The sequence below is a fragment of the Panthera uncia genome, assembly GCF_023721935.1.
Source record: "Panthera uncia isolate 11264 chromosome C1 unlocalized genomic scaffold, Puncia_PCG_1.0 HiC_scaffold_4, whole genome shotgun sequence".
Lineage (NCBI taxonomy): Eukaryota > Metazoa > Chordata > Mammalia > Carnivora > Felidae > Panthera > Panthera uncia.
The window spans coordinates 39,437,489-39,459,803 of record NW_026057585.1 but is presented as its reverse complement, the minus strand read 5'-3'; positions in this window follow the sequence as shown (position 1 = coordinate 39,459,803).

Sequence of the window (22,315 nt, the reverse complement as noted above, 5' to 3'; positions counted from 1 at the left end):
TAAATCAATGTGAGGTCTGTGCTTTAATCTGATCCCTTACCATTTAATATTTGTTGTCTTTAAATTACTAATTTCCAGAAATGACTAATTTGCCCAAGTTTATGATATTTCTCAAGTAATTATGTCACAGCCAGAGTTTAATTTCTATACTTGATTGATATTGATAGTGAATTGCTATCTTGAAACTGTGAAAAGAATGACATATTTTAGGTGTACTCAAGTGATATCTAGAGTTGACAGACCAGGAGAGACATTTCTATTTTGCTCCTCTTCTGTGTCAATAACTTATAAGCTTGATCAGATGAACTGTGAGTCTTGGTTAAGACCCTCAGTGTATGAAACATAAAAAATTCCATACACTTTGTCTTCCGGGGTTAATAAAAAAAAATGGCAAATTTGTTTGAGTTTCATCAACACTCTCCAGTGTTGGTATGAATGATAAAAAACATCTGCTCTACACGTCTGTTTATCGTGTAGAGCTTAAAAGACCCAAATAGAAAACCAGCATGGCTATAGGGCAGAATGTTCCAGAGTCTGTATGACCAGTGCTCCATGAGAAATCAAACTCATCTCTCCCAGTGAAAGTGCTGGCTCCTACCTGTTACGGTATCATTCAGGTACACATTGTAAAAGCAATTCATGACTAGACACAAGTAAGTGTTATTACTCATGTCCTAGCCTGGTAAAATGATGTAGTGCAGACATGCTATGATAGTTCCCTCCTTTGCCCAAGTATTTTTCTTAGAAAACTCTTTTCTTAGTCTTTTTCTGTGTTACATTCCTCATTTCTTTATGGGAGCGCTCTGAGTGATTCACTAAATTAAAATGATTTGTAGGAAGGGGCATTATTGTGTTAAGCATAAATGGGAAATCACTCTTTAGAATGTTAAAGGTTAAATTTTTAGGATTCTCTCTATCCTATATTTCTACCTCTCAACTAGACAGTTAAAACCACTAGTTCCTGATTGTGTTATTAATGGGCTTTCTTTTTGATATGTTCTTTTCTTCTTTATAAATATAATACAATGTCTCTAGCTAAAAAAGAAATGGGTAAATCACAAATCTGAAATATATTCCCCAGCCATGAACTTCAAAGGCAACCAGTGTTCACTACAGAGGCTGAAGTTTTTATATTTTAGGAGCACTTTAAGTTAGTGATATTTGAGCAGCTCTGAATAATCAGAGCTAGTTTTTCCTAATTGTTTAATGTACCATAAGTGAACTATTGCTAAAAAGAATGCAATGTTCACCTCTAATTTTCAAATAATTTTTGCATGGATGATGTTTTTAATTTAAACAGTATTATATAAATTAACAATCAGGTGTCTAAAATACCTTTCACCCCTTTTGTCAATATCTCTGTTATAGACGTTAAAATACTTTTACCTTTTTTTAGATCAGCCTTATATAGCAATAACAGAATCTCATTTAATTTTTTTATTTAACAAAACATACTGATGTATTTAGAATATAGTTTGCAACTATGGTCCAAATACTAAGTATATTTATCTTTTTCAAAGAGAGTAATATTAACTCTGTTCTGCTCCACAGGCCTTGTTAAGTTATTCAACATAGGACCAAGGACATTTTTTTAAAAAGAAAATACAAAGAACATTCTCAGTTTACCAATTGTTGTGCCATTAGGGCTCCGAACTGCTGTACACTTTTTTTGGATCATTAGGCAACCTTGTAATAAGATAGAAAACTAATAAATAAACGCCTGGAATAATTTGTTCATAGCTGTATGTCTACAACTGTGGTATTAAAAGCTTCTTAGTGGGCAGGGTAGTTTCAGAATTCCCATGTGATATACAGCACTGCAGATGAGGTACTATGAAAATTTCTACAGATGGCTGCTTAATGTGTAAATTAATGTGACTCAGTAAGGATCATGCCAGTCACTGGCAGCTATAATTATAGATCAGAATAAAATCATGCTCTACAAATTTGTTCAACCAGAGAACTGTAGCATATACACAAGTTTATTTAAATACTTTAATTATTTACTGTCAGAATCTGTGACACATCTGTGATTCAAGTTGCAAACACTAACAGGAATGATATAGCACCATGTTACTAGCATAAAACAAGCAAGGTAATTAAAAAAAAAAATACAGGAAAGAAACACCAAAAAGCAACAAAAGCAAACATCCATCTCTAAATACAATGGATTTTCAAAGCAAATGGATCAAATAATAGACCAGTGAGCATGGCATTTTGAAGGATTCAATTAAATATTAAGCTGATACTTCTTTACATTTTTATAACCTTAAAATTAAAATTAAAATCTAAGTTACTCCAATCAAGCCCTTATTAACTAGTTGAACTCAGAAGTCTATTTCAGCTTCAAGGTAACAGCTGAAAGTTTACTTAAGACAGGCATATTTACACTTAATGAGATTCATATGAATTTTCAGCTTTTATTTGAAGAGTTTAGAAAAGCACCAACCTTGAAAAGCACATCTGTTCCTGTTACTAGTCCTAGAAAACAATCCCATTCCTCCTATTAACTACCAGGAACAGAATTCTCTGGGCGGGGGGTGGAGGGGGGAGGGGGAAATAAATGGCAATTGATAAAGAATCTTTCATTTCTTTTTCCAAGGTAAGCTTTAATCCTGTCCTTACTCAATTAAAGTAAATCGTAATTACAATAAATTAGTCTGAAGCTCTCATTCATTCCCAATAAAGAACGAAGAGGTAGATTAAGATGAGGTCTGCTATTATAATTTCAAGTCGCCAGTACTCCCTTTGACGGAAGGGATCACATTAACCTAAGTCTCTGCCCAGTGTTAAGGAATGTGGCCTTCTCTCTTCATAACGCCAGTCTGTCAATGGAGAGATGATTAAACTAGATACATCTTTCTTCACATTCATTAAGAAATTGTGTAGCACAATGTAAGGAACACAGGCTGGAAGTCAAGACCTTGGTTTCTGCTAGACTAAATGATTGTCAGCAAAGCACTTAACCTCCATGAACCTCACTTACCTCATGGATAAAATGAGAGGCTTGGCCCAGAAGATATCTAAGGTGTCTCTTTCAGTTCTAATAGTTAATTGTTCTATAAAACAGTGTGTATACAAATGAAGAGACCTGATTTGTTTCTTTAGATAATTCTTGCCATTGAAACAAAGCTTATGTCAATGATATGGATGTTTCCAGCAAAATATTTTGCCTTATTTTCCATTTCACTTTAAAGACACAAAAAGCCCTACTTCTAGATAGAAGAGGTATGTGCCTTGATGATGGGTTTTGAGCACCTAGGAAATATCTGTAACTCACTAAAGGAAATTTTCAACTTTAGAGTTACTCTTTCATGTTTAGATGGCAACATTTTTCTGTAGGTTTTGAACTTGAAGTTGGCTTACTTTTGGATTGTCGAACTGGGAATGTGAATGTTTATTGCAAAGGTCACTAAAGTGCAAGTGAGTATTTCAAGTTATGTGATGGGGAACCCTGTTTTGGTGTCCAGTAGAGAAGGATTTAGATGAAGAGGGTGAGAAATATTACCCTAGAAAATAAGACTCATTAGGGGAACTGCGTTAGGCATACATAGACATAAAACTAGGGAAACAGGAATAGGAACTCTGTGTCTCAAGATGTTGGAGGTACACACAAAATGATATTCCACTGGGATATGTGTTATCAACCTAGTCTAAGTAAAAGATTTTCTCTGCCGAGTGAATCATAAATCATAGCAGGATTTGATTGTACTATGTTCTTTAGTCCTCTAATTAAAGAAGAGGTAGAAAACTGAAATATGACCAATGTAAATGGTTTAGCAATAAGGATTATTTTTAAGAAAGCCATAAAGACAGAAGAAAAAGTGGTTTGATGATTGCTACCTAACAGTTGGATTTGGTAGAAGGAGGAAAACAGATTAACGGAGACAATGGCAAATGACCCATCTAAAAGGGGCTATTCGTGTCTTCAATTTCAGTTAATGTGCCCACATGTTGGCTCAGTGCAGACACGTCTTCTGAATTTTCACAAGATTTAAGTCTAGACTTTTTAAGCAATCCACCATTTTTTTCCCTTCTCTCTCTCTCTCTCTCTTTAATTTTGGCAGCTATTTAAAAAAAAAAAAAAAACGTTTAAAATACTGTGAAGGTCAAACAAAACACCTTTGTAGGCTGCAAAGCCTACAATTTTCAACTTTTGAACTAGAGCTCCATCAGACTTATATGTATGTGTGGCTAAGAAGCCAGTACTCCTCATTAAGCCGAAAAGAAATCTAATGCCCAAGTCAAAAACCTGCCTAAGGGCACACAGTAGGCTACCATAGCTGGATTTCCTGGCTGGTAGGCTGGTACTTAATCCACTGTGACAGGCTTTCACCAGTTAAGGTTTTTTGTTTTTTGTTTTTATTATTATTAATAATATGAATGTGAAAGTATATACAACTTATAGAATCACAGTTCACCCATTAATATGGATAAAACCTAAGACATGTGGTTCGAGACAATGCCATACCCTCAATAATTTAAACGTGCTGTTTGAATACTTTGAAAAATTATTATGCATTGTGCCTTGCTAATATACGCCATACTGCTAAATTCTTAAATATGTTTGGAGGTCAATTAGTGGTTTCTTTCTAAGCCAGATGATAATAGGGTTTTAATTTTTGTTAATTTTCTTCTCATCAGCCATAACTGGAAAGTATTCAGCATAGTTTTTCTTTTGCAGATTGCCATGAGACAGATAACATTGAATCTGATTATGTCATTGCTTTGTAGCTGCTCTAAAATCAAACCATGGAAAGAAAGAAAATAGAACTTAATTAACTCATAACTCATAGTGGCATCAATAACATGAAAAAAAATCAGTACCCCTAAAGCACCCCTAAACCAAGTTGGTTGATTGAGGGATATTACTCCTTAGTTTGCATATTTTTTCATCTGTCTCATCAAATCTGTATATAACTAAACTAATACTATAGGGCAGTGGCACCCAAATATTCTTATCTAGTTTCCCATAATTAAAAAATACAGTTTAAGGGGCACCTGAGTTGCTCAGTCTCTTAAGCATCTGACTCTGGATTTCGGCACAGGTCATGATCTCACAGTCCTGAGACTGAGCCCTGTATAGGGCTCTGCGCTGACAGCACAGGTCTGCTTGGGATTCTCTCTCCTTCTCGCTCTCTCTCTCTCTCTCTCTCTCTCAAATAAATAAACATTTTAAAAAGATACACAACTTAAAAAGAATATGACTGTATATCTCTCTCTATATGTCCTTCAACAATATGCAACGACAAAAAATGAGAGGTGCCTGAGTGACTCAGTTGGTTAAGTGTCTGACTCTTTGTTTTGTCTCAGGTCATGATCTCATGGCTTCTGGGTTTGGGCCCTGTGTGAGGCTCTGTGCTGGCAACAGGCGGAGCCTGCTTGGCATTCTTTCTCTCTCTCCTTTTCTCTCTGTGCCCTCTCCTGCTTGTGCTCGCTCTCTCTCTCTCTCAAAATAAATGAATAAACATTAAAAAAAAATGATCAGTCGACATATGATTAATTCACTGAAATAGATATCATTTATTTAGTCAATTAAAATGATAGTCCTAAAGATACTGGCAAAATAGGTAATACTTAGTACGTGAAGTGGTTTTTTTTTGGGGGGGGGTGTGGCAGGATATAGAAATGCATATGTTAAGATTTTAACTATATAAAAATAGAAGTATAAGGCCCAGTCAACAAAATGATAATAGTTGTACTGTTGGATCAATAAATGGGCATTTAAATAACTTTATTTATTATGAATAGTCAAATTACCTTTACAGTTTTAAAACCATTGAAAAATAAAAAGCACACAGTGAATCTTAGGTTTACAGAGCAATAATCTCAAAAATTGCCTATCAGTTGGTTATTTATCCATCAAGTTACCTTTTCTCCTTTTACATATATCTAGACAGTGATTGTCTCTTTTCAACACATTTGTCCATGTGTCTAGTTCATTATACAGCCTATTGGCTAATTAAAAGCTGGGGTTTTATCATAACCATCTTTGTATACTCAGTGCTTAGCACAGTGCCCTCCACTTAGTAAGATTTCAGTGCATTCTGTTTAATAAAATAATGAATCACGATATCTTAACGACATATGTTCTTTAGTGTGGATACAAGGGCTTGGTGATAAAAATTAAGTTTTATATCTAGTGGAAAATTAAGTTTATTAGTTTTTTGCCCCTAACAAAATGATAGATTTAGGAAGGATCATCAGTAGCTACAAACACAAGAAACTGCAGGAAATAGACCTTATTTGTCTCCTTATGAAAGTATACACCTTCAACAAAGCATTCTTGCCTAAAGTTGAACCTGAAACAAATCAAATCTCAAACTGAACTAATTACCAGCAATTTAAAGAATTAAAGTACATTAAACAACATCAAGGGGATTCAATTACCAAAGTCTAGAACATAAGAAGTCTATAGGAGCAATGACCAGTATCAGCGACAAATAAATTGCAAAATAAAGAGAAGAGAGAGTGGAATTTATAGATTAAAAGAGACTTAAGAGACAAATCAATCAAATGCAGATGGAGGAGTTTGTTTGGATACATTTTCAAGCAAACAAACAAGTAGACAAGCAAAATGAAAAAAATTTGAACAGGTAATTTGATAATATCAAAAAAATAATGCTAACTTGGTAATAATTACCTCATGATCTCTTGGTGGGTTATTCTTGTCTTTTATAGATGTATACAGACATTTCATGGATGCTATGGTGTCTGGATTGGTGGGAGAAGGAGGGGGGTATACATGAACAAGATTGATCATGAATTCCTAATTGTTGAATGCGGGTGATGGGTATGAGACGATTTATTATACTGTTCTTTATTTTTATATGCGTTTGAAATTTTTCTAATAAAAAAGTTTAAAAATAGTTTTAAAATAATTCAAAATAAAACAAAACAAAAAATCCTAGCAAACTGGTTTAGTAAGGAGTAACTGATTCATCTAAACTGCTTCCCAATAAACTGGCTGATAAGACACTTTGTTTTGTACATTATAGGTTCATACATTTTTCCATCTGATGATTATGACTTCTTACAACGATTTCACACATGTAGAAAGAGTATAGAATATATCCATACATGTACGCAAATGACTAGATAACTGTTCAAGAATCACTGGTCGTTATTACAAATTCTTCTTAGGAAAAAAACTAACACTTTGATTTCTTTGGTATTCAATTTTTTGTTGCTCATCTGACTCTCTTTGGTACTCAAAGTTTATTCAAAAGAATCCCCAAAGGGTTCCTATAGAAAAGTCATGTGTGGAGTACAGTGCAGAGTTAATTAGGTGAGCCAAACAGAAGACAGAAATTAGCATAAAGTATAGTTAACCATGTCTACCATATGGCTAATTGTGTTTTCTTACCACATACGAAGAAATGATTATATAGTAAGCCCATGTTCCAATTTTATTATAATTTACAGAAGAGCCACTATGCAAATGCTGCTAGCCTCTGAGATATTTAATTTTATATGTCAGCTTGGCTGGGCCACAGTGCCCAGATATGTGGTCAAACATTATTCTGGATGTTTCTGTGAGAGTATTTTTGGAGGAGATTTGCACTCAAATAGATGGACTCTGAGTAAAGCAGATTGCCCCCCATAGCCCCATGAAACCTCATTCAATCAGTTAAAAGCCTGAGCAGAACAAAAGACTGACTTGCTCCCAGCAAGACAGGATTCTGCAGCAGAAAGCTTTCAGACTTGAATTACAGAATCAGTTCTTTCCTGGGATTCCAGTCTGCTAGCCCAGTCTGCAGATTTTGGACTTGCCAGCCTCCATAGTCACATGAGCCAATTTCTTAAAATAAATCTCTTTGTATATATATAGATATATTCTATTGGTTTCATTTTTCTGGAGAGCCTTGACTAACACAGCCTCAGACAGAATTTCAGACATAATGAACGTTATAGTTTATGATGAGACACATAAAACCTTTTCACAATTGGAATCAGTAAGATAATATTAGTTGTAGACTGTAGCAATGATATATTATAGTATTCCTACCTTCTCTTTTAAAAAAAATCTTACTTTTCAAACTTGTCTGAAATACTATAGTGCCCTATCTATGATTATTACTTAGTGTATGGATTTTTCTATTTTTGTTAAGTTGATTTTTTTGGATTATATTCTTTTTTAAAGCAAGTCACATTTTGTCCATTTTGAATTGTTAAAAATGCTTAAGTTTAGATTTACTCTTAAGATATGCAATATTAAAGGTTGGAGGAAGTGAGGCACAATTATAGCTCACAAATGTATAATTTTAATGGATTACACTTTTTGAGTCAATCTATATGCCTGATATATATATATATATATATATATATATAATATATATATACTTATATATATATAAATATATAAAATATATATTTATATATTTAAAGGCTATCCTAGTCAGTTTGGGCTGCTATTATAAAATACCATAGACTGAGTGGTTTGAACAATAAATATTTATTTGTCACAAGTCTGGGGGTTGGGAAGTCCAAGATCAAAGTGCTGACAGATCTGTGAGGATGCTCTTCCTGATTTGCAGATGGCCTTCTTTTTGTTATGTCCTTACTTGATCCCTGGTGCCTGCTCAAGAGAGGAGAGAAGAGAGAGGGGAGGGGAAAGATAGAGATAGAGATAAAGATAGAAAGAGAGAGAGAGAGAGAGAGAGAGACAGACAGACATCTCCTGTCTCTTCCTCTTTTTTATAATGTCATCAATTTCATCAAAGTTCCACTTCCAAATCACACTACTTTGAGGATTAGGGCTCCAACCTATGAATTTTGGGAGAACATAAACTTTCAGTACAGAGAACAGGTAAATAAAAATTCTAAGCAACCAACATAGATGAGTAACTTTTAAATATACACTGATTATTCTAATCTCTTACCTCATAAAACACTTAATGCTTATATGGTGGTACTATATAGATAACACACACACACACACACACACACACACACACACACACACTGCATGGAAAAAAGCCTTTATCCAACCATGCTACCATCTTGATCTTGGACTTCCAGCCTCCAGAACTTTAAGAAATAAATTTCTGTTGTTCATAAGCTGCTCTGTGGCATTTTGTTAGAGCAGCACAGACAGACTTACACTTACCTCTTCCCTTCTTTTATAAGAGAAAGTTTTACTCTCATATTTTGTTATCTGGGCTCCTGCCACCACCTATTCTTTTAGGGTCTCTTAGCTTATTAAAACAAGTTGCCTTCATAAGTGAAACTCTGGTGCTAGCTGTTAAGATAGAGATTTATTTCGTCTCATTACTCAAATGATGATAATACCATTTAGTTCATAGAATGTTTGTATTTTTTGATGAGATGGTGCTCATAAGAACACCAACCCTGTGATTGTGATAGAGTCAGCTTTTATATATGTTAATTATTTTTCTGTTAATACTATTACTCTACAAATAAATAACCATGGCCACATCCAGAATGGAAGCCTTGTGGCAAGAGAGAAAGAGAAGGAGAAAGCTGAGAGAATGCAAATAGAGAAGTAAACATCAGAATACCTGGCTTTAACTACTTAACTCAAGGAAGGTTCGGTGTGACTCAGCTCTTTGTCTTTGAATATCATTAGTTCTTATTTCTTAGTACACTTGAGGGAAAAATGTTTTTCAATATGCATTAAAATTACTAACGAGGGATAGATGCTGAGCATCACTGGAGAAGCAAATTCATTTCCAAAGTATTTATCGCAGCATTTTGGGAAATTGGGGAGTAGAGTGATAAGAGCCTCAGGTGAAATCAATCAATAAGCTGATTTTATTAGGTGGCTAATATAACCAATCACTTTATTTAATGAAGAAACAGAGGCTATTTCCTTCCTCCCCACACTCCTTCCCATCCTTCCTTCTGCTCTTTATTCCTTTGTACTCTATCTCAGCTGAACCTTTCCTACAACACGTGTATCATATACATCAAGAAATACACAGATGACTAATTCTTTCTGTATTCTCAGAGCTTGAAATCTAGAGATAATGATATGCAAGGGAAAATAATTAATCTATCCAGAGATGAGAATTATGATAGAATTATGTGCACAGTGCTAAACTTGCACGTGGCAAAGCACCTGGGTTAGCAGAAGTTACAAACACATTCCTCTGAGGAGGTGACGTTGAGCTGAGTCATGATGTAGAAATTAGAGAGGTTGGATGGGAGGAGAAGCAAGAAGGGGTTTCCAAGAACAGGGGGCTAGCTGAACAGTGCCACTGAAGGGAAGGGAAGTCACGTTGTATTGGGGAAAGTATAAAAAGGAATTCTAAGGGGTTATTTGGTGAGTATGAGGATAAAGGGAAGATTTGAAGTAGAAAACTGAGCCTGTCTCTTAAAAGAGCTTACATGCTGCACAAATGAATTTAGGATTTATCTTGTAAGTAATGGGAATTAAAAGAAATATTTAAGAAGGAATGTGTCGTATTTTGATTTGCATTTCTGAAAGATCGCTTTGGTTGTGCAATAGAGAAAATGTTAAGAAAGAACAAAAGTATAATCAGGAAGAATTGCTAGCCCACAGAGGCAGTAACCAAGGTGAGAAATGATGAGAGGGTGTATCTGGAATGGAGACTGGTGGCCAGCACCGAAAAGGAGGATGATGTCTCTGTCGGTTCCAACTGGGCTGACATTTTTACCGGGTGTATACAATTCTATTCACTGACAGAGGGGAAGGAAAAGGCAGGGGAGGAACCCTACTGAAGGGAAAGATAACAATGTATTTTGAGGACATTTTGAATTTAAGGAATGTATGTGATTGCCTGGGGTACAGCTAAAGATCTGAACATGAAACGTATTTAGAGTTTTCGCCTTACCCAACTCATGCTATTTGTTTTTCTTCTGATTAGTCACAAATACTTATTGAGTGACTACTAGGTATGAGGTACTCATTCCTATGCAAGTGTATATAGTTTCTTGATATTAGTGTGGTGACCTAAACATTAGAGGATTAAAATAGAATAGTCCTCAACAGAGGACAATACAAATAAGTATATAGTAAAAAATGCTGATTGAAGGCAATAAGATTTATTTATTCATTTATTCCATTCCCAATAAATTTTTGAAAATGTCTTTTTCCGTTTTACTGTACTTTGTTTAAATTTAATTATTACATAGCTGGATTGTAAAAGCAAGTGGAGGGGTGCCTGGGCGGCTCAGTTGGTTCAGCATCAGACTTGATTTTGTCTCATGTCATGATCTCATGATTCGTGGGTTCTAGCCCCACATGGGGCTCTGCACTAACAAAACTGACAGTCTGCTTGGGATTCTCTGTCTCATTCTCTCTCTGTCCCTCCCCTGCTCTCTCTCTCTCTCTCTCTCTCTCTCTCTCTCAAAATAAATAAATAAGCATTTAAAAGCAAGTGGATAACCTAAATCTAAACCGTTAACTTTTTGGCTCATCTCACATGTCTATTGAATTTTATGTAGAGAAAATAGGATGTAAAATAATTGAGAGGAAAAAAAGCAGAAAATAAATAAATCAATAGTAAGAAGCCTGATTACCAGAGACCATATTTCTATACCGTCATTTGATTTCTCTCTCTCCCCTCTGTTTTCAATAATTCTACAATCTCGAGTAAGTGCAAAATGATAATATTCATTTCATTATCTGTCTGAGTATATGACCCCAATTTATAATAGCATCCAAATTTGCCATCCATACGCCTTTTTCTTTGAAGAAATGCAAGCCAAACATGTCTCTTGATAGGTTAATGCAAGTAGTACATTTACACAAAGGGAGCTTTACAAGTCCTCAAGGAAACCCATTAAAGAGGTTCAGGGATATTACACTGTAGCTTCCTTCAAACACTGAATTTCCATTGGCACTATTACCCTGACAATAGTTTTAAAAATGTCTTATGCAGCCCCAGAGACCTTCCAACATACTTAATAAATGAGCTAAATAATGGTTAGAAGGTTTTAACTAAATAAATACCTGACAGGTGCTCTTTACCCATTGGCAAGGAGCCACAATGCCGGTACTGAGTGCAACATAAAGCCAAATCTCCCATTAATTCCCCACACTCCCTATGTTTTCTCAGAGTTTTCATTAATAGGAACACTTTTAAAATTTAAACCTTGTTGCTCTTACCTCTAAGGTTTGCAGAAATGATTCTTTATTTATGGGAGATCAAGGAAGGTTATGTAACACCAGTCAGGCTATCACAAGGGCTTTTGAAGTTTAGTTATATTTTTATGCTTCTGTATCTTTTCTTAAAAATACTAAGTTCCCAATAGCATGCAGCATATTTCTTAGAGCTACAAGAATTATTTTTCTTTTACACAGGATAATGCCCTCATTATATCTACTTTCTTTCATGAAAAGATACTGAAATTATATATATTGTAAGAGCACACTTAAATTGAAGAGAGAAAACAGAGATTCTTCTAGATATTTAATGTTTTCAATGTTTCAATATTTTATCTTGCAAAGTTGGTACAGTGATACTCAGGAGAAGCCATGCCTTATATTGTGTGTATGTGTGTGTGTGTGCTTGCATGTGTGTGTGGCGGGGGGAGGGGTGGTGGGTATAAAATCAAACAAAAAATAGTAAATATTGTCTTCAGAATACACTTGATCTTAGTCAAAAGGCTGAGAAGTGATATTGTCTTCAGAATAAAATGATCTAGCATTTATCAACCAAAGTTAGGAAACATGAGAGGGAAATAGATTATTTCATGTAACTCTTGGGCAGGAATCCGGGGGCCTGGTATCTCTAGATGGTTAAAACTGTCCTTTCATGTGTTGAACCTGTCAAAGGCACCTGCAGTCAGTATGGATGATGCTGTGAGGTAAGCATCTTACTTAAAGTCCCGGGGGAATTCTAGTTTACTTTACAGAAGTGTGATACTTTGGTATTATTTTGACTTGCTCATATATAAATGACAGATACCTTGCCAAGTTGTTATCAGTACCTGCAAGATTCTCTAGAGGCACAGGCAAAAATTCATAGCTATTGAAAATCAATCCAGTTAAGTTTTCTGAATATATAGAAGAAACGGGCTCATTGCTTTTCTAGGTTCAAAAGCCTATAAACCATGGGTAGAAGCCAGAGGCAAAAGTTACAAGCCTTCTCCGCAGAATACTTTCAAAGACTTCACATGTTGTTTTCTTGAAGGTCCCTAAGCAGCTCCAAAAGAATTAGTTATTCCTCTTAAATACCAATTTTAATTTATGTCTCCTTTCATCCAAAGAATACAAGGAAAGAGAAAGCAATATCAAAATCACTTACCTTCATTCCAGACCATTTTCAGGGAACGTTTGATAAGATTTGAGAGTAGATGGAGTAGTAGCGAGTTGAAATGAAAACGAAACAAATATTTTTGATCAAAGTGTTAAAAACAACTTGAGGAACACAAAAATACAGGTTTCAAAAATTTCTTGGAAAGGTATCCAAGTATATAATAAAGAGGTGGTAATGTCTTTGTAGCTAACATAGAACTATGGTCAGATTATAAAAACATGTCTCACTTCAATGTAATGCTTTTCACATTGGGTATCTCAGCATACAACAGCAAAGCAATACATTTTAGGTAAATACATAGTGGATTCATGTTTTTAATACTTTTTGCCTTATTTTAGATGGAGTTCTACATGTCAGCAGTGTTGGGAATTCTACTTGTTTGTTTATTGAGCCTCAGAGTCTCCAGTCTCTAAGAGGCTTTGTGATGTGAAACGCATACCAAGTGAGTTGCTGATATCTTGGGGCAATGGCCATGAAGTCAAATGCCTACTCTCGTACTCAAGGAGACTATGCGCTCTGTGCCAGTTATCAGCCTAGGGGCTCTCCATTCTAAATCCACCGTCTGCTGCCCTGCCTTGGAATACTGGGGCTGGTGCCTGTTAACCTGTCTTGTGCCAGCTGGCACAATACCAAACTTGATGGGAGGGAGCATTGAAGGGCACTGCAGAAGGAAAAGGCATCTCTCCAAGGTTCTAGGATGTAATTTTCCTTCTTGCTCCTGTAGTGTGTGACGGCCGGCAGTATGCTGGACACTCAGTGGAACTTCTCCAGCAAGTTTCTGTGGGCACCATGGTGGGTGGCCTCCTCGTGAGCCCTGCTGGCAGTCCAGCAGACAGTTTTGTTTCCAGTCCTATTCTTGGCACCTCCGAGAACTTCTTCTCCACTCAGTTTGCCATAGTCGTACCCTCTCCTGTAAGAAACCTAGGGGTTGGGGTGTGAGTGCTCTCTCTCAATTTGTTTCTTCTGTGGGTACTCTGTCTCCTTCCTAGGATCAGAGCAGATGCACACAGATGCTATTTTTGTATACTTCAGGTTTCTCTTCTACACCTTTTAGTAATTTATCCCTTGTTACTAGTTAATAATTTCCATATTGAATTCTTCTTGGGCAAATAACTGTCATGGTTTCTCTCCTCTGACTTGCCCCTGAATGATACATACCCCATCACCTCCAGTTAACTGTTGCTTGGTAGAATACATGTTATTAGATATTCAGATTTTTCACAGAAGCTGGGATGTTTTCTGTGAAATCTTATAATTGTGTATATTGGAAACTCATGCAAAAATCACCACGTGGACAAAATATTTTGTAAATTTGACAGATTTCTAATCTTACTACAGATAAATGAGGAAGCAGAGAAAGGTGTGTAGAGTCACGAGACAGGTAAAGCTTTGATCGTGTGAAGAGAACCTAAGAGATACCCTATAAGAAGAAGCCAATGAATCAGGGAGATTGGGATGGTCAGGCTTTTTAAGATGATTTTAGGAAGGAAGATTTCTCTCATACACAATTACTACCACTTAAAATATTGGTAGGAAGGAGCCCCACAAAATGTACTCACACACACACACACACACACACACACACACACAATATTAAACCATATAGGGAGTTCAAGTTAAATCATTTGAGGCTTGAATTACCCCATAGGAATGGACATGATTTCCCATTTTACTTCAACATGAGAAAAATCTTGAGATTGCCTAGTTTTTAAAGGGCAAATTGGAACTTTTTTTTTTTTTTTACAGTAAGAGTTTTAAAAATTGGGAAGGTCTAGAAGGGGGGAAAAGTACAAGCAATTTAAATATATGTATATATGTGTACAGTGTTTGAACTACTTCAATTAAATGTGATATAATTTTATCACTTTACAGTGATCTAATTGCGTATTCAGGAACGCAAGCCAGTTGCAAGGGTTTGTTCTATTTTTAGAACTCTCTTTCTTCACGTTAAAAACCGAGAACAAAAGGGACAGCCAGGTGAATAGTGTCTGCTAATCTAGATACTGGCCACTCAACCTTGGCATAATGGTTAAATAACGCAGACTGAATATTTGAACAGTTTAGCACAGAGAAGCATAGGGTCAGTGCATCTTTATTTTTCATCTAGGCAGCTGGGCAGAAAATTAGCCCATTGAACTCCATCTGTCTCTATCTTTTCTCATTAGGTTTTTGAGGAAATATAACATTTTGCAACATATATATGCTCCTTTGGCTTTTTAAAAGTGTATGAATTATCCTAATGCGAAGGTATGATGAAAAATATTGTATGTCACGTCAGGGGTTTGGGTATTTTTTCCTAATGCTTGATTTGTATTGATCTCTCCCATACATAACACAGATCTGCAGCTAAGAAAAAAAATGCTATTTTCATGATACAATGTGAACAGCATCAATAGTAATTTGCAAAAGAGTTTTAAAAAAAGGCTTAAAAATAAGCACATATTTGGGACTTTCTATGGAAAAGGAAATAAGAAAGCATATAACCATTAGAAAGACAAGGTCTGTGCAGTTCTAAAGAACTCTCTGCTTACTGGGTTTGACAAACACTTACCTGATAAATTTTAATTTTTATTAGATTATTGTAAGTGTTATAAGAGAAGAATAAACCAACTGCTAGGCACCTGGATGGCCAAAGATGATGAATTCTTTCCAAAGATACAAAGAGAATGGATTGTGATGTGAAAAGTGATTAGGTTTTCCCAATGTGTAGAAGGTAGCAATGGTTACCCATTCAAAGGAAGTTGTCTGAAAAACAATATAGAATAGTTACAGATGGCCAATGGTCTAGTTGGGCTAGAAGATGAAGTATTGAAGAAAAATTACCAATGGGAAAAAGGTAAAGGGATTGGTGCCTTGCTAAGGAATCTAAATGTCATTATCTATAAAATGCTATCAGCAAAGATGTTTTCTAGCATCTGAGTGGTTATATCTTCATGTCTGTGTTTTAAAAGAATCACACTAGCAATATAAGGAGGGTATTTTGGAGATAGAATGCACTGGTTCCTAGGAGCTTGGCAGAGATCCCCTTGGAATAATTTAGGACATCTGACAATTAGGGCCTGAACCACAGAAGGAATGGCATAGAGGGAGCCTAGAGGACAAATTCCAAAGACATTTCAAAGATAAATTTGAGAGGATTTGGTTGATTAGATTTAAGGGGTTGGGAGAGGTCAGAGTAAAAGATGATGGAAGTTTGCTAGCCTGAGTGGCTGGGAGGAGAGGGGCCCCATTACTGGAGCAAGGGGACGCCAAGGAGCAGCAGCTCTAGGGCGGGGGGTGGAGAGATAATGAGTCCAATTTGGAACATCTTGGGTTTTGAGTGTCTGTGGGCCAGGCGTGCTTCGTATTTTCTAAATATAAAAGGGCTTTGGGGGCAATCATCTAAAATAATTGTAATATTAAAATATAATTTATAAATGTCACCCTGATGTAAAAATATTTAGCAATGCACATCATTAGCTCACAAACCATGCTATTTCCAAGAGGCCTATGTATGCACATTAGGTCTAAGGTGTAAAAGTCTATCCATTAGAGAATGAGGCCCAGACAATTACATTTGATTTGACCTACCTCCTTGTACATTTTGGAGACATAGATTAAAGAAAGAAAATATTTTTCTCTTATTTTACTATCAAATATTTTGGGTATCTGTTATTTATGGACACTTGGCTTTTTAAAAATAAGGTTTAGGCAATAAGTTATTGAGAAGGGAATCCAGTGGCTTTAAATAATGGAAATAGAATGAATTATATATATTTTAGTAAAGACTAATTCTTTTAAAATGTCTAAAATCAAACAAAAGTCCTCAGTAATTCTTTCCATTAAATTACTATATTCAGCCTTCTAATTATAACTGCTAAATATTCAGACACAATCGTAGGACAAAATAAACAATAGGATTACTAAATTACAAATGCATTTTATATAAGACTATAAGACTTTGATTGAATCAGAGGTGCTTTAGCAATTAAAGGACATATAAGGTGTTAGGCAAACAGTCTGGTCAAGCACCCTAGCAAGTTCTTTAAACTGTAGCTAGCATAGAAATTAGCTGTTAGTATTTTAAAGTCTTTTGTTTTCTCCCACGCTCTTAACTTCACCCAGGTACAAAACTCTCTAGAATATTCAACCGCTTTTTTACAATTATTAGTCAGCTCATCATCCCAACTGGTCACTACTTTCAAACTTCCTTATTAAAACTATTTGAGTCACATAAAATGCTGGAAGAGCAGCATTCACAGCATTGAAGTTATATGCTTATGCTGGGTGATTATTTTGCTCATCCCAGTGCGTAACATTTGTCAGAAGCTAAAACTTGAACCTAAATTGGCTATGCATCGCGATTTCTTCCTCCTTTATACACCCAGGGACTCCTTCCCAATACCCCATTGCCAGTTGTACACATATTTTCAGTGACAAATAGCAATGCAGATTTCTTATGTGTCATTATGGTACACACAAATTTGCACGTATTTTTTTTCTCATCGGATGCCTACCATGGCCCCAAAAGGTTATCTGAGAGATTATTTGACCATGTTTACAGAAGAGGAAATGGTATTAATAATTTGCTTACATTCAGATTGTTAACAAACAATAGAAGTAACACTGGAATTCAGAACCTAAAATTATGTTTCTTATCTAAAATTAACTTCATGGATTTAGAGAATCTGTAGAGTCCCCAAGTGAGGGAATAGGCTGGGAACGTCGGCAGTAGAGATTTCTCAGTGGAGGTTTGTAGTTTGTCCTTGATACTGTAGGTTGAAACACTCTCTCTCTCTCTCTCTCTCTCTGTTTCGTAAACTCAAGGAAGAAGGATTCCTTGTCCAAAAGCAAAAAGATTCTTAGTTCCTGGAGCACACAAAAATAATATTCTTCCTGTATAAGTAAGCATTGCTTATCTGTGTAGATTAAGTCTTGTTTACACTCAATGTTTAAACTCATTACAAAAGAGTCTTGAACTCTTTAAAAAGCCCTTTCTGTCAGCAGAGAAAGTTTGCCTAGGTGTCAGCACGTCTGAGCAGTGGGAAATAACTACTCCAGATGTGTCCTCTAGAGCGTCCACGGGAGCATCACAGGGCAAGGAGCAGGACCTTGAAAGAGGCAAAGAAACTGGCTGCTATGGACAACCCACGCTGGCTCCATGTTGCATCAACTAGAGCCCTGGGAATTTAAGTGGGCAGAAAACAATCATCCTTTATTTACTTCTTTTTGTTTGGTTTTCCTGTGTGCTCTCACTTTCAGTGAGAAACTAGTAAGGCAAAGAGACAGAGGAAACACTCTGCCTCATCAACAGTGTTCAGTGTGAATAGTCAAAACACATTGGATATAATATTGCAGCTTACTTAAAAAAAGCTTTTACAGAAAACTCTATAATTCCCATGGAAAGTAGTGACATTGACTCTGGGCAAAGCCAATTCTCTTAAAAGGCTTTTAGCGAAAGGAGATAGGCTTCTGTAAAGTGAATAAGGTAGTTGTCATTGCTCTTCCTTTGTGGAGAGTTTGGGGCATCTCCTAGGTAAAAATATACAACTCTTAAAATACCGCCTCCGTGGATTATTACCGAATCTCGAAGGCCTTTCTTTATCTGTTTTTAATGCTTTATTTTTGTTTGTTAGCAAAACACATGTACAAACATGTGAAGCCGCGTAGCCTGTATTTCTGACCTGGATTCGAATTTCAACTCCTTTCCTTCCTAGTTGTAAAATTTGGGCTACTTATTTAAGCTCCTCAGCTCTAGTTCGGTCGTCTCTAAAGAAGAATGAGAAATGTGTCTACCTGCTTCCCAGGGCTGTGGTGAGTATTTCATGACATGATGAATGTAAGCTATTTATCAAGGTTCAATATTGTTCTTTTGTTAGTATTATCATTCGTTTTATTAATATCCATTTCACTGTTATTCTGTGACCTCTCGGAAATGCAACATTTAAGTCAATGATGACTCTTCACTTAGATTACAGCTATCGACTATTGCCATTGGCTGGTGGTGACTGTGTGCTGGCATGTCCAGCAGATGCTAACCATGACTCAAATTTCCAAAAGATCAACAAAAGTTTGTTTGTTTGTTTGTTTGATTGATTTTTACCTTTTAAGTTCATTGGTACAGAGGGTTCCATGAAAATGACCAGGCACTTGTGCTTTGATCTGTTCTTTCTGAATTCAGTTCAAGAATTCTAGTTAAGTGTAAAGGCTGAAAAGACAAATACTGGATTCTACTTGTATTTGCTTTTGATTACTGCCCCTTCTACTCCCTCAAGCCATCTAGTGAAGACAGAAGGAAAAGCTATCTGCAAATCAATATGACTCGCAGAGGTGTGGTTTTCCAGTTCTGGCTGGGTCCTGGAGGACACATTCCCTGTTCCTCCTGGCCAGCCCTGCCAAGAAAGAGGCAGAGAAAACGCTGCATTGGCCATGAGGCTGCATAGACGCTGTCTCTGGATCCCGACACGTTGAATCCCCGCCAGGGAAAGAACACTAATTGAATTTATAGAACTTTTGTAATTAGTTGAAATTGTTTTGCCATGTTCACTTATTAATTTTATCATATAGAAACCATTATCTTATTACATTTAAGTACCACTGTAAATATCAGAGCCATTCATTTTAAACTTGGGTGCATTGTTTTATTGCTGAGTCCTCTCTGCCATATTCAAAGATAACTTTATAATTTATTCAATTAAATATTTCATTTATTCAAAATCGAATACCCGATTTGTTCAATCAAAAGATTTATTTTTTAAAAACCTTTTAAATGTTTATTTACTTTGGAGAAGTGGGAGAGAGAGAGAGAGAAAGAGAGAGAGAGAGAGCACGAGCAGAGTGGGGGAGGGGCAAAGAGAGAGGGGGGTGACACAGAATCTGAAGCAGGCTTCAGGCTCTGAGCTGTCAGCACAGAGTCAGACACGGGGCTCAAGATCATGACTTGAGCCTAAATTGGTCCCTTAACAGACTGAGCCACCCAGGCGCCCGACAATCAAAATATTTATTAAACACCTCTGTGGACTCAGCAAAAGTAGAGACTCATAACTAAGCAGATGGGCCTCTTGTTGTAGTGTGGTACCTATAAAGTGTGGTTCTCCGATAAACACCTATTATTGTGGTAGAGAAAAATGGCAATTTATTAGTTTCATTACACCATTGTAACACTACTTATTAAAAGGTTAACTATGAATTTTATGCAATAATCCATAAGCATAAGTAATATGAAAGATTCACACTTATCCACATATGTCAATTTGATCTTTTTTTTGGCAAAAATAAATGACGTGATTTGTTAAAGTAATAAAAAAATTAACCTGCCTATTTATCTTACCAATAGTATAAATTAAAAAAATTAAGGTGTTCTATATATATTTAAACTTTATACTTAAATAAACTATCTCACCGTCACCTATTTTGGGGTGGCACAATGTTAAATAGCACCATATTCAAAATCAGATACACCTGTATTCTCATTTTTACACTCTTGACTTTTCTACTTAGTCTTTGCATGGCTTTGTATATGAAGCTAAATTTCTACACCTCCCTCATCTCTTCTCTATAAAGGAATCCTAATAATCCCTTCCAAAATGGGATTTTTGCGAGGAAGAGATGGGATAAATGCAGTAAATAATTCAGTACTGAGCTTAGCACGTGGTGAGTAGTCACAAAACATTAACTGCTGTTATTGGTGTAGGCATTTTCTAGCGAATGCATAGCTAGAGTGGTTGCTTTCATCCATGTTGTAGAATGCATATTCTCATTGAAACCAAAGTTCCACCAGTAGCTAATTTCTTGGGGTAGTCCTTAAACACCAATGGCTCTAAAAACGTACTACAGGATCATATTGGCATCATATGCCTTCGTTCTTGATCTTGAATGCTGCCTCATTTAGGGGAAAAGGAGGAGGAGGGAAAGGGAGAATAGAAAGAGGAGAAGGATGGGAAAAAAGAAAAGAACTTTCTGCTCTTTTTGGGTACAATGTTAATTTTGGAGAACAGTTTGAATTATGTGAAACTTTCTTTGCCATCCGAATCCATGTGCCCCTTTCATGAAGGCTCACAAAGCAAGCTTTTCAGGCATGTAGCATGGACATTCTCTAAAAAAATCAAGATTTTTCACAGTAATTCTATAATGGTAGTAGAAACATCGGGGAGTAATAAAATTGAGAAATAGGAAAGTTTGTTTATTTATTCTTTGCTTGTATTTATTTTTTAACTTGAGTCTTGCTCTTATGTGGGATGTTTTTACATTGGAGACTTTCTGTACTTAAATTTATAAAGTTATATGTATGGTGTGTACTTGTGTCTGTTTTATATTTCAAAAGTATTGCAAGGCTCTTATAAGAAAGGTATCCTGACGTCATTGTTATCAATAAAGGTTATAATAAAGCTATCTGGAATATACTTAAGTGGAGAAAATAGATTCGCTTAGGTGGATGTTGAATTATTTTTATAAAAATTTCATGTGGAGTTTTTCCTTTATTAATCTGCTGGCACACAAAGGATAAAAGCATGTGACTTACAAATTGAATGCAGAGAAGCCATGCAAAATGCGAATAGAAATTGCAGAACTGGATAGTAGCCATATACATATGGAATAAGTGCTGCCCTGAAATGTTGTCCAGAAAGTGAATTTCTCCACATTAAACCCTTTGTTTTTCATTCTGTTTACTGGACTGAAATTGCATTTTGCCAAGGGCGGAAAAAGAGCCATAAAGAAAACAGATACTGGCTTATTTCATGATGTGACTTCCTTGCTCATCACCCAACCTTCTTCCTGATGCCCCTCCTCTTCTTCACCAGAGACCATGGGGGTAATGCCCTTCAAAGATGTTGCAGACAGTTTCTAGGGAAGCTTCTATAAGAGCCTCCAGGCTAATTAGGATGGGGATAATTTCTTGTCCCGCCCCTATCTTCTTCCTGGCCCTCAACCCAGTCCCCATCTGTTGTCTTCCCAGATGATCATGAGACCATGAGATTGTGAGAGGCTTTTGTCTTTCCCCTACAGTGTATTCTCCTTTACTCCACAAATTCCCAGGGGTGGAGGTGGGTGTAACACTGATGCCTCTGAGATTTACCTAAGAACAGTTC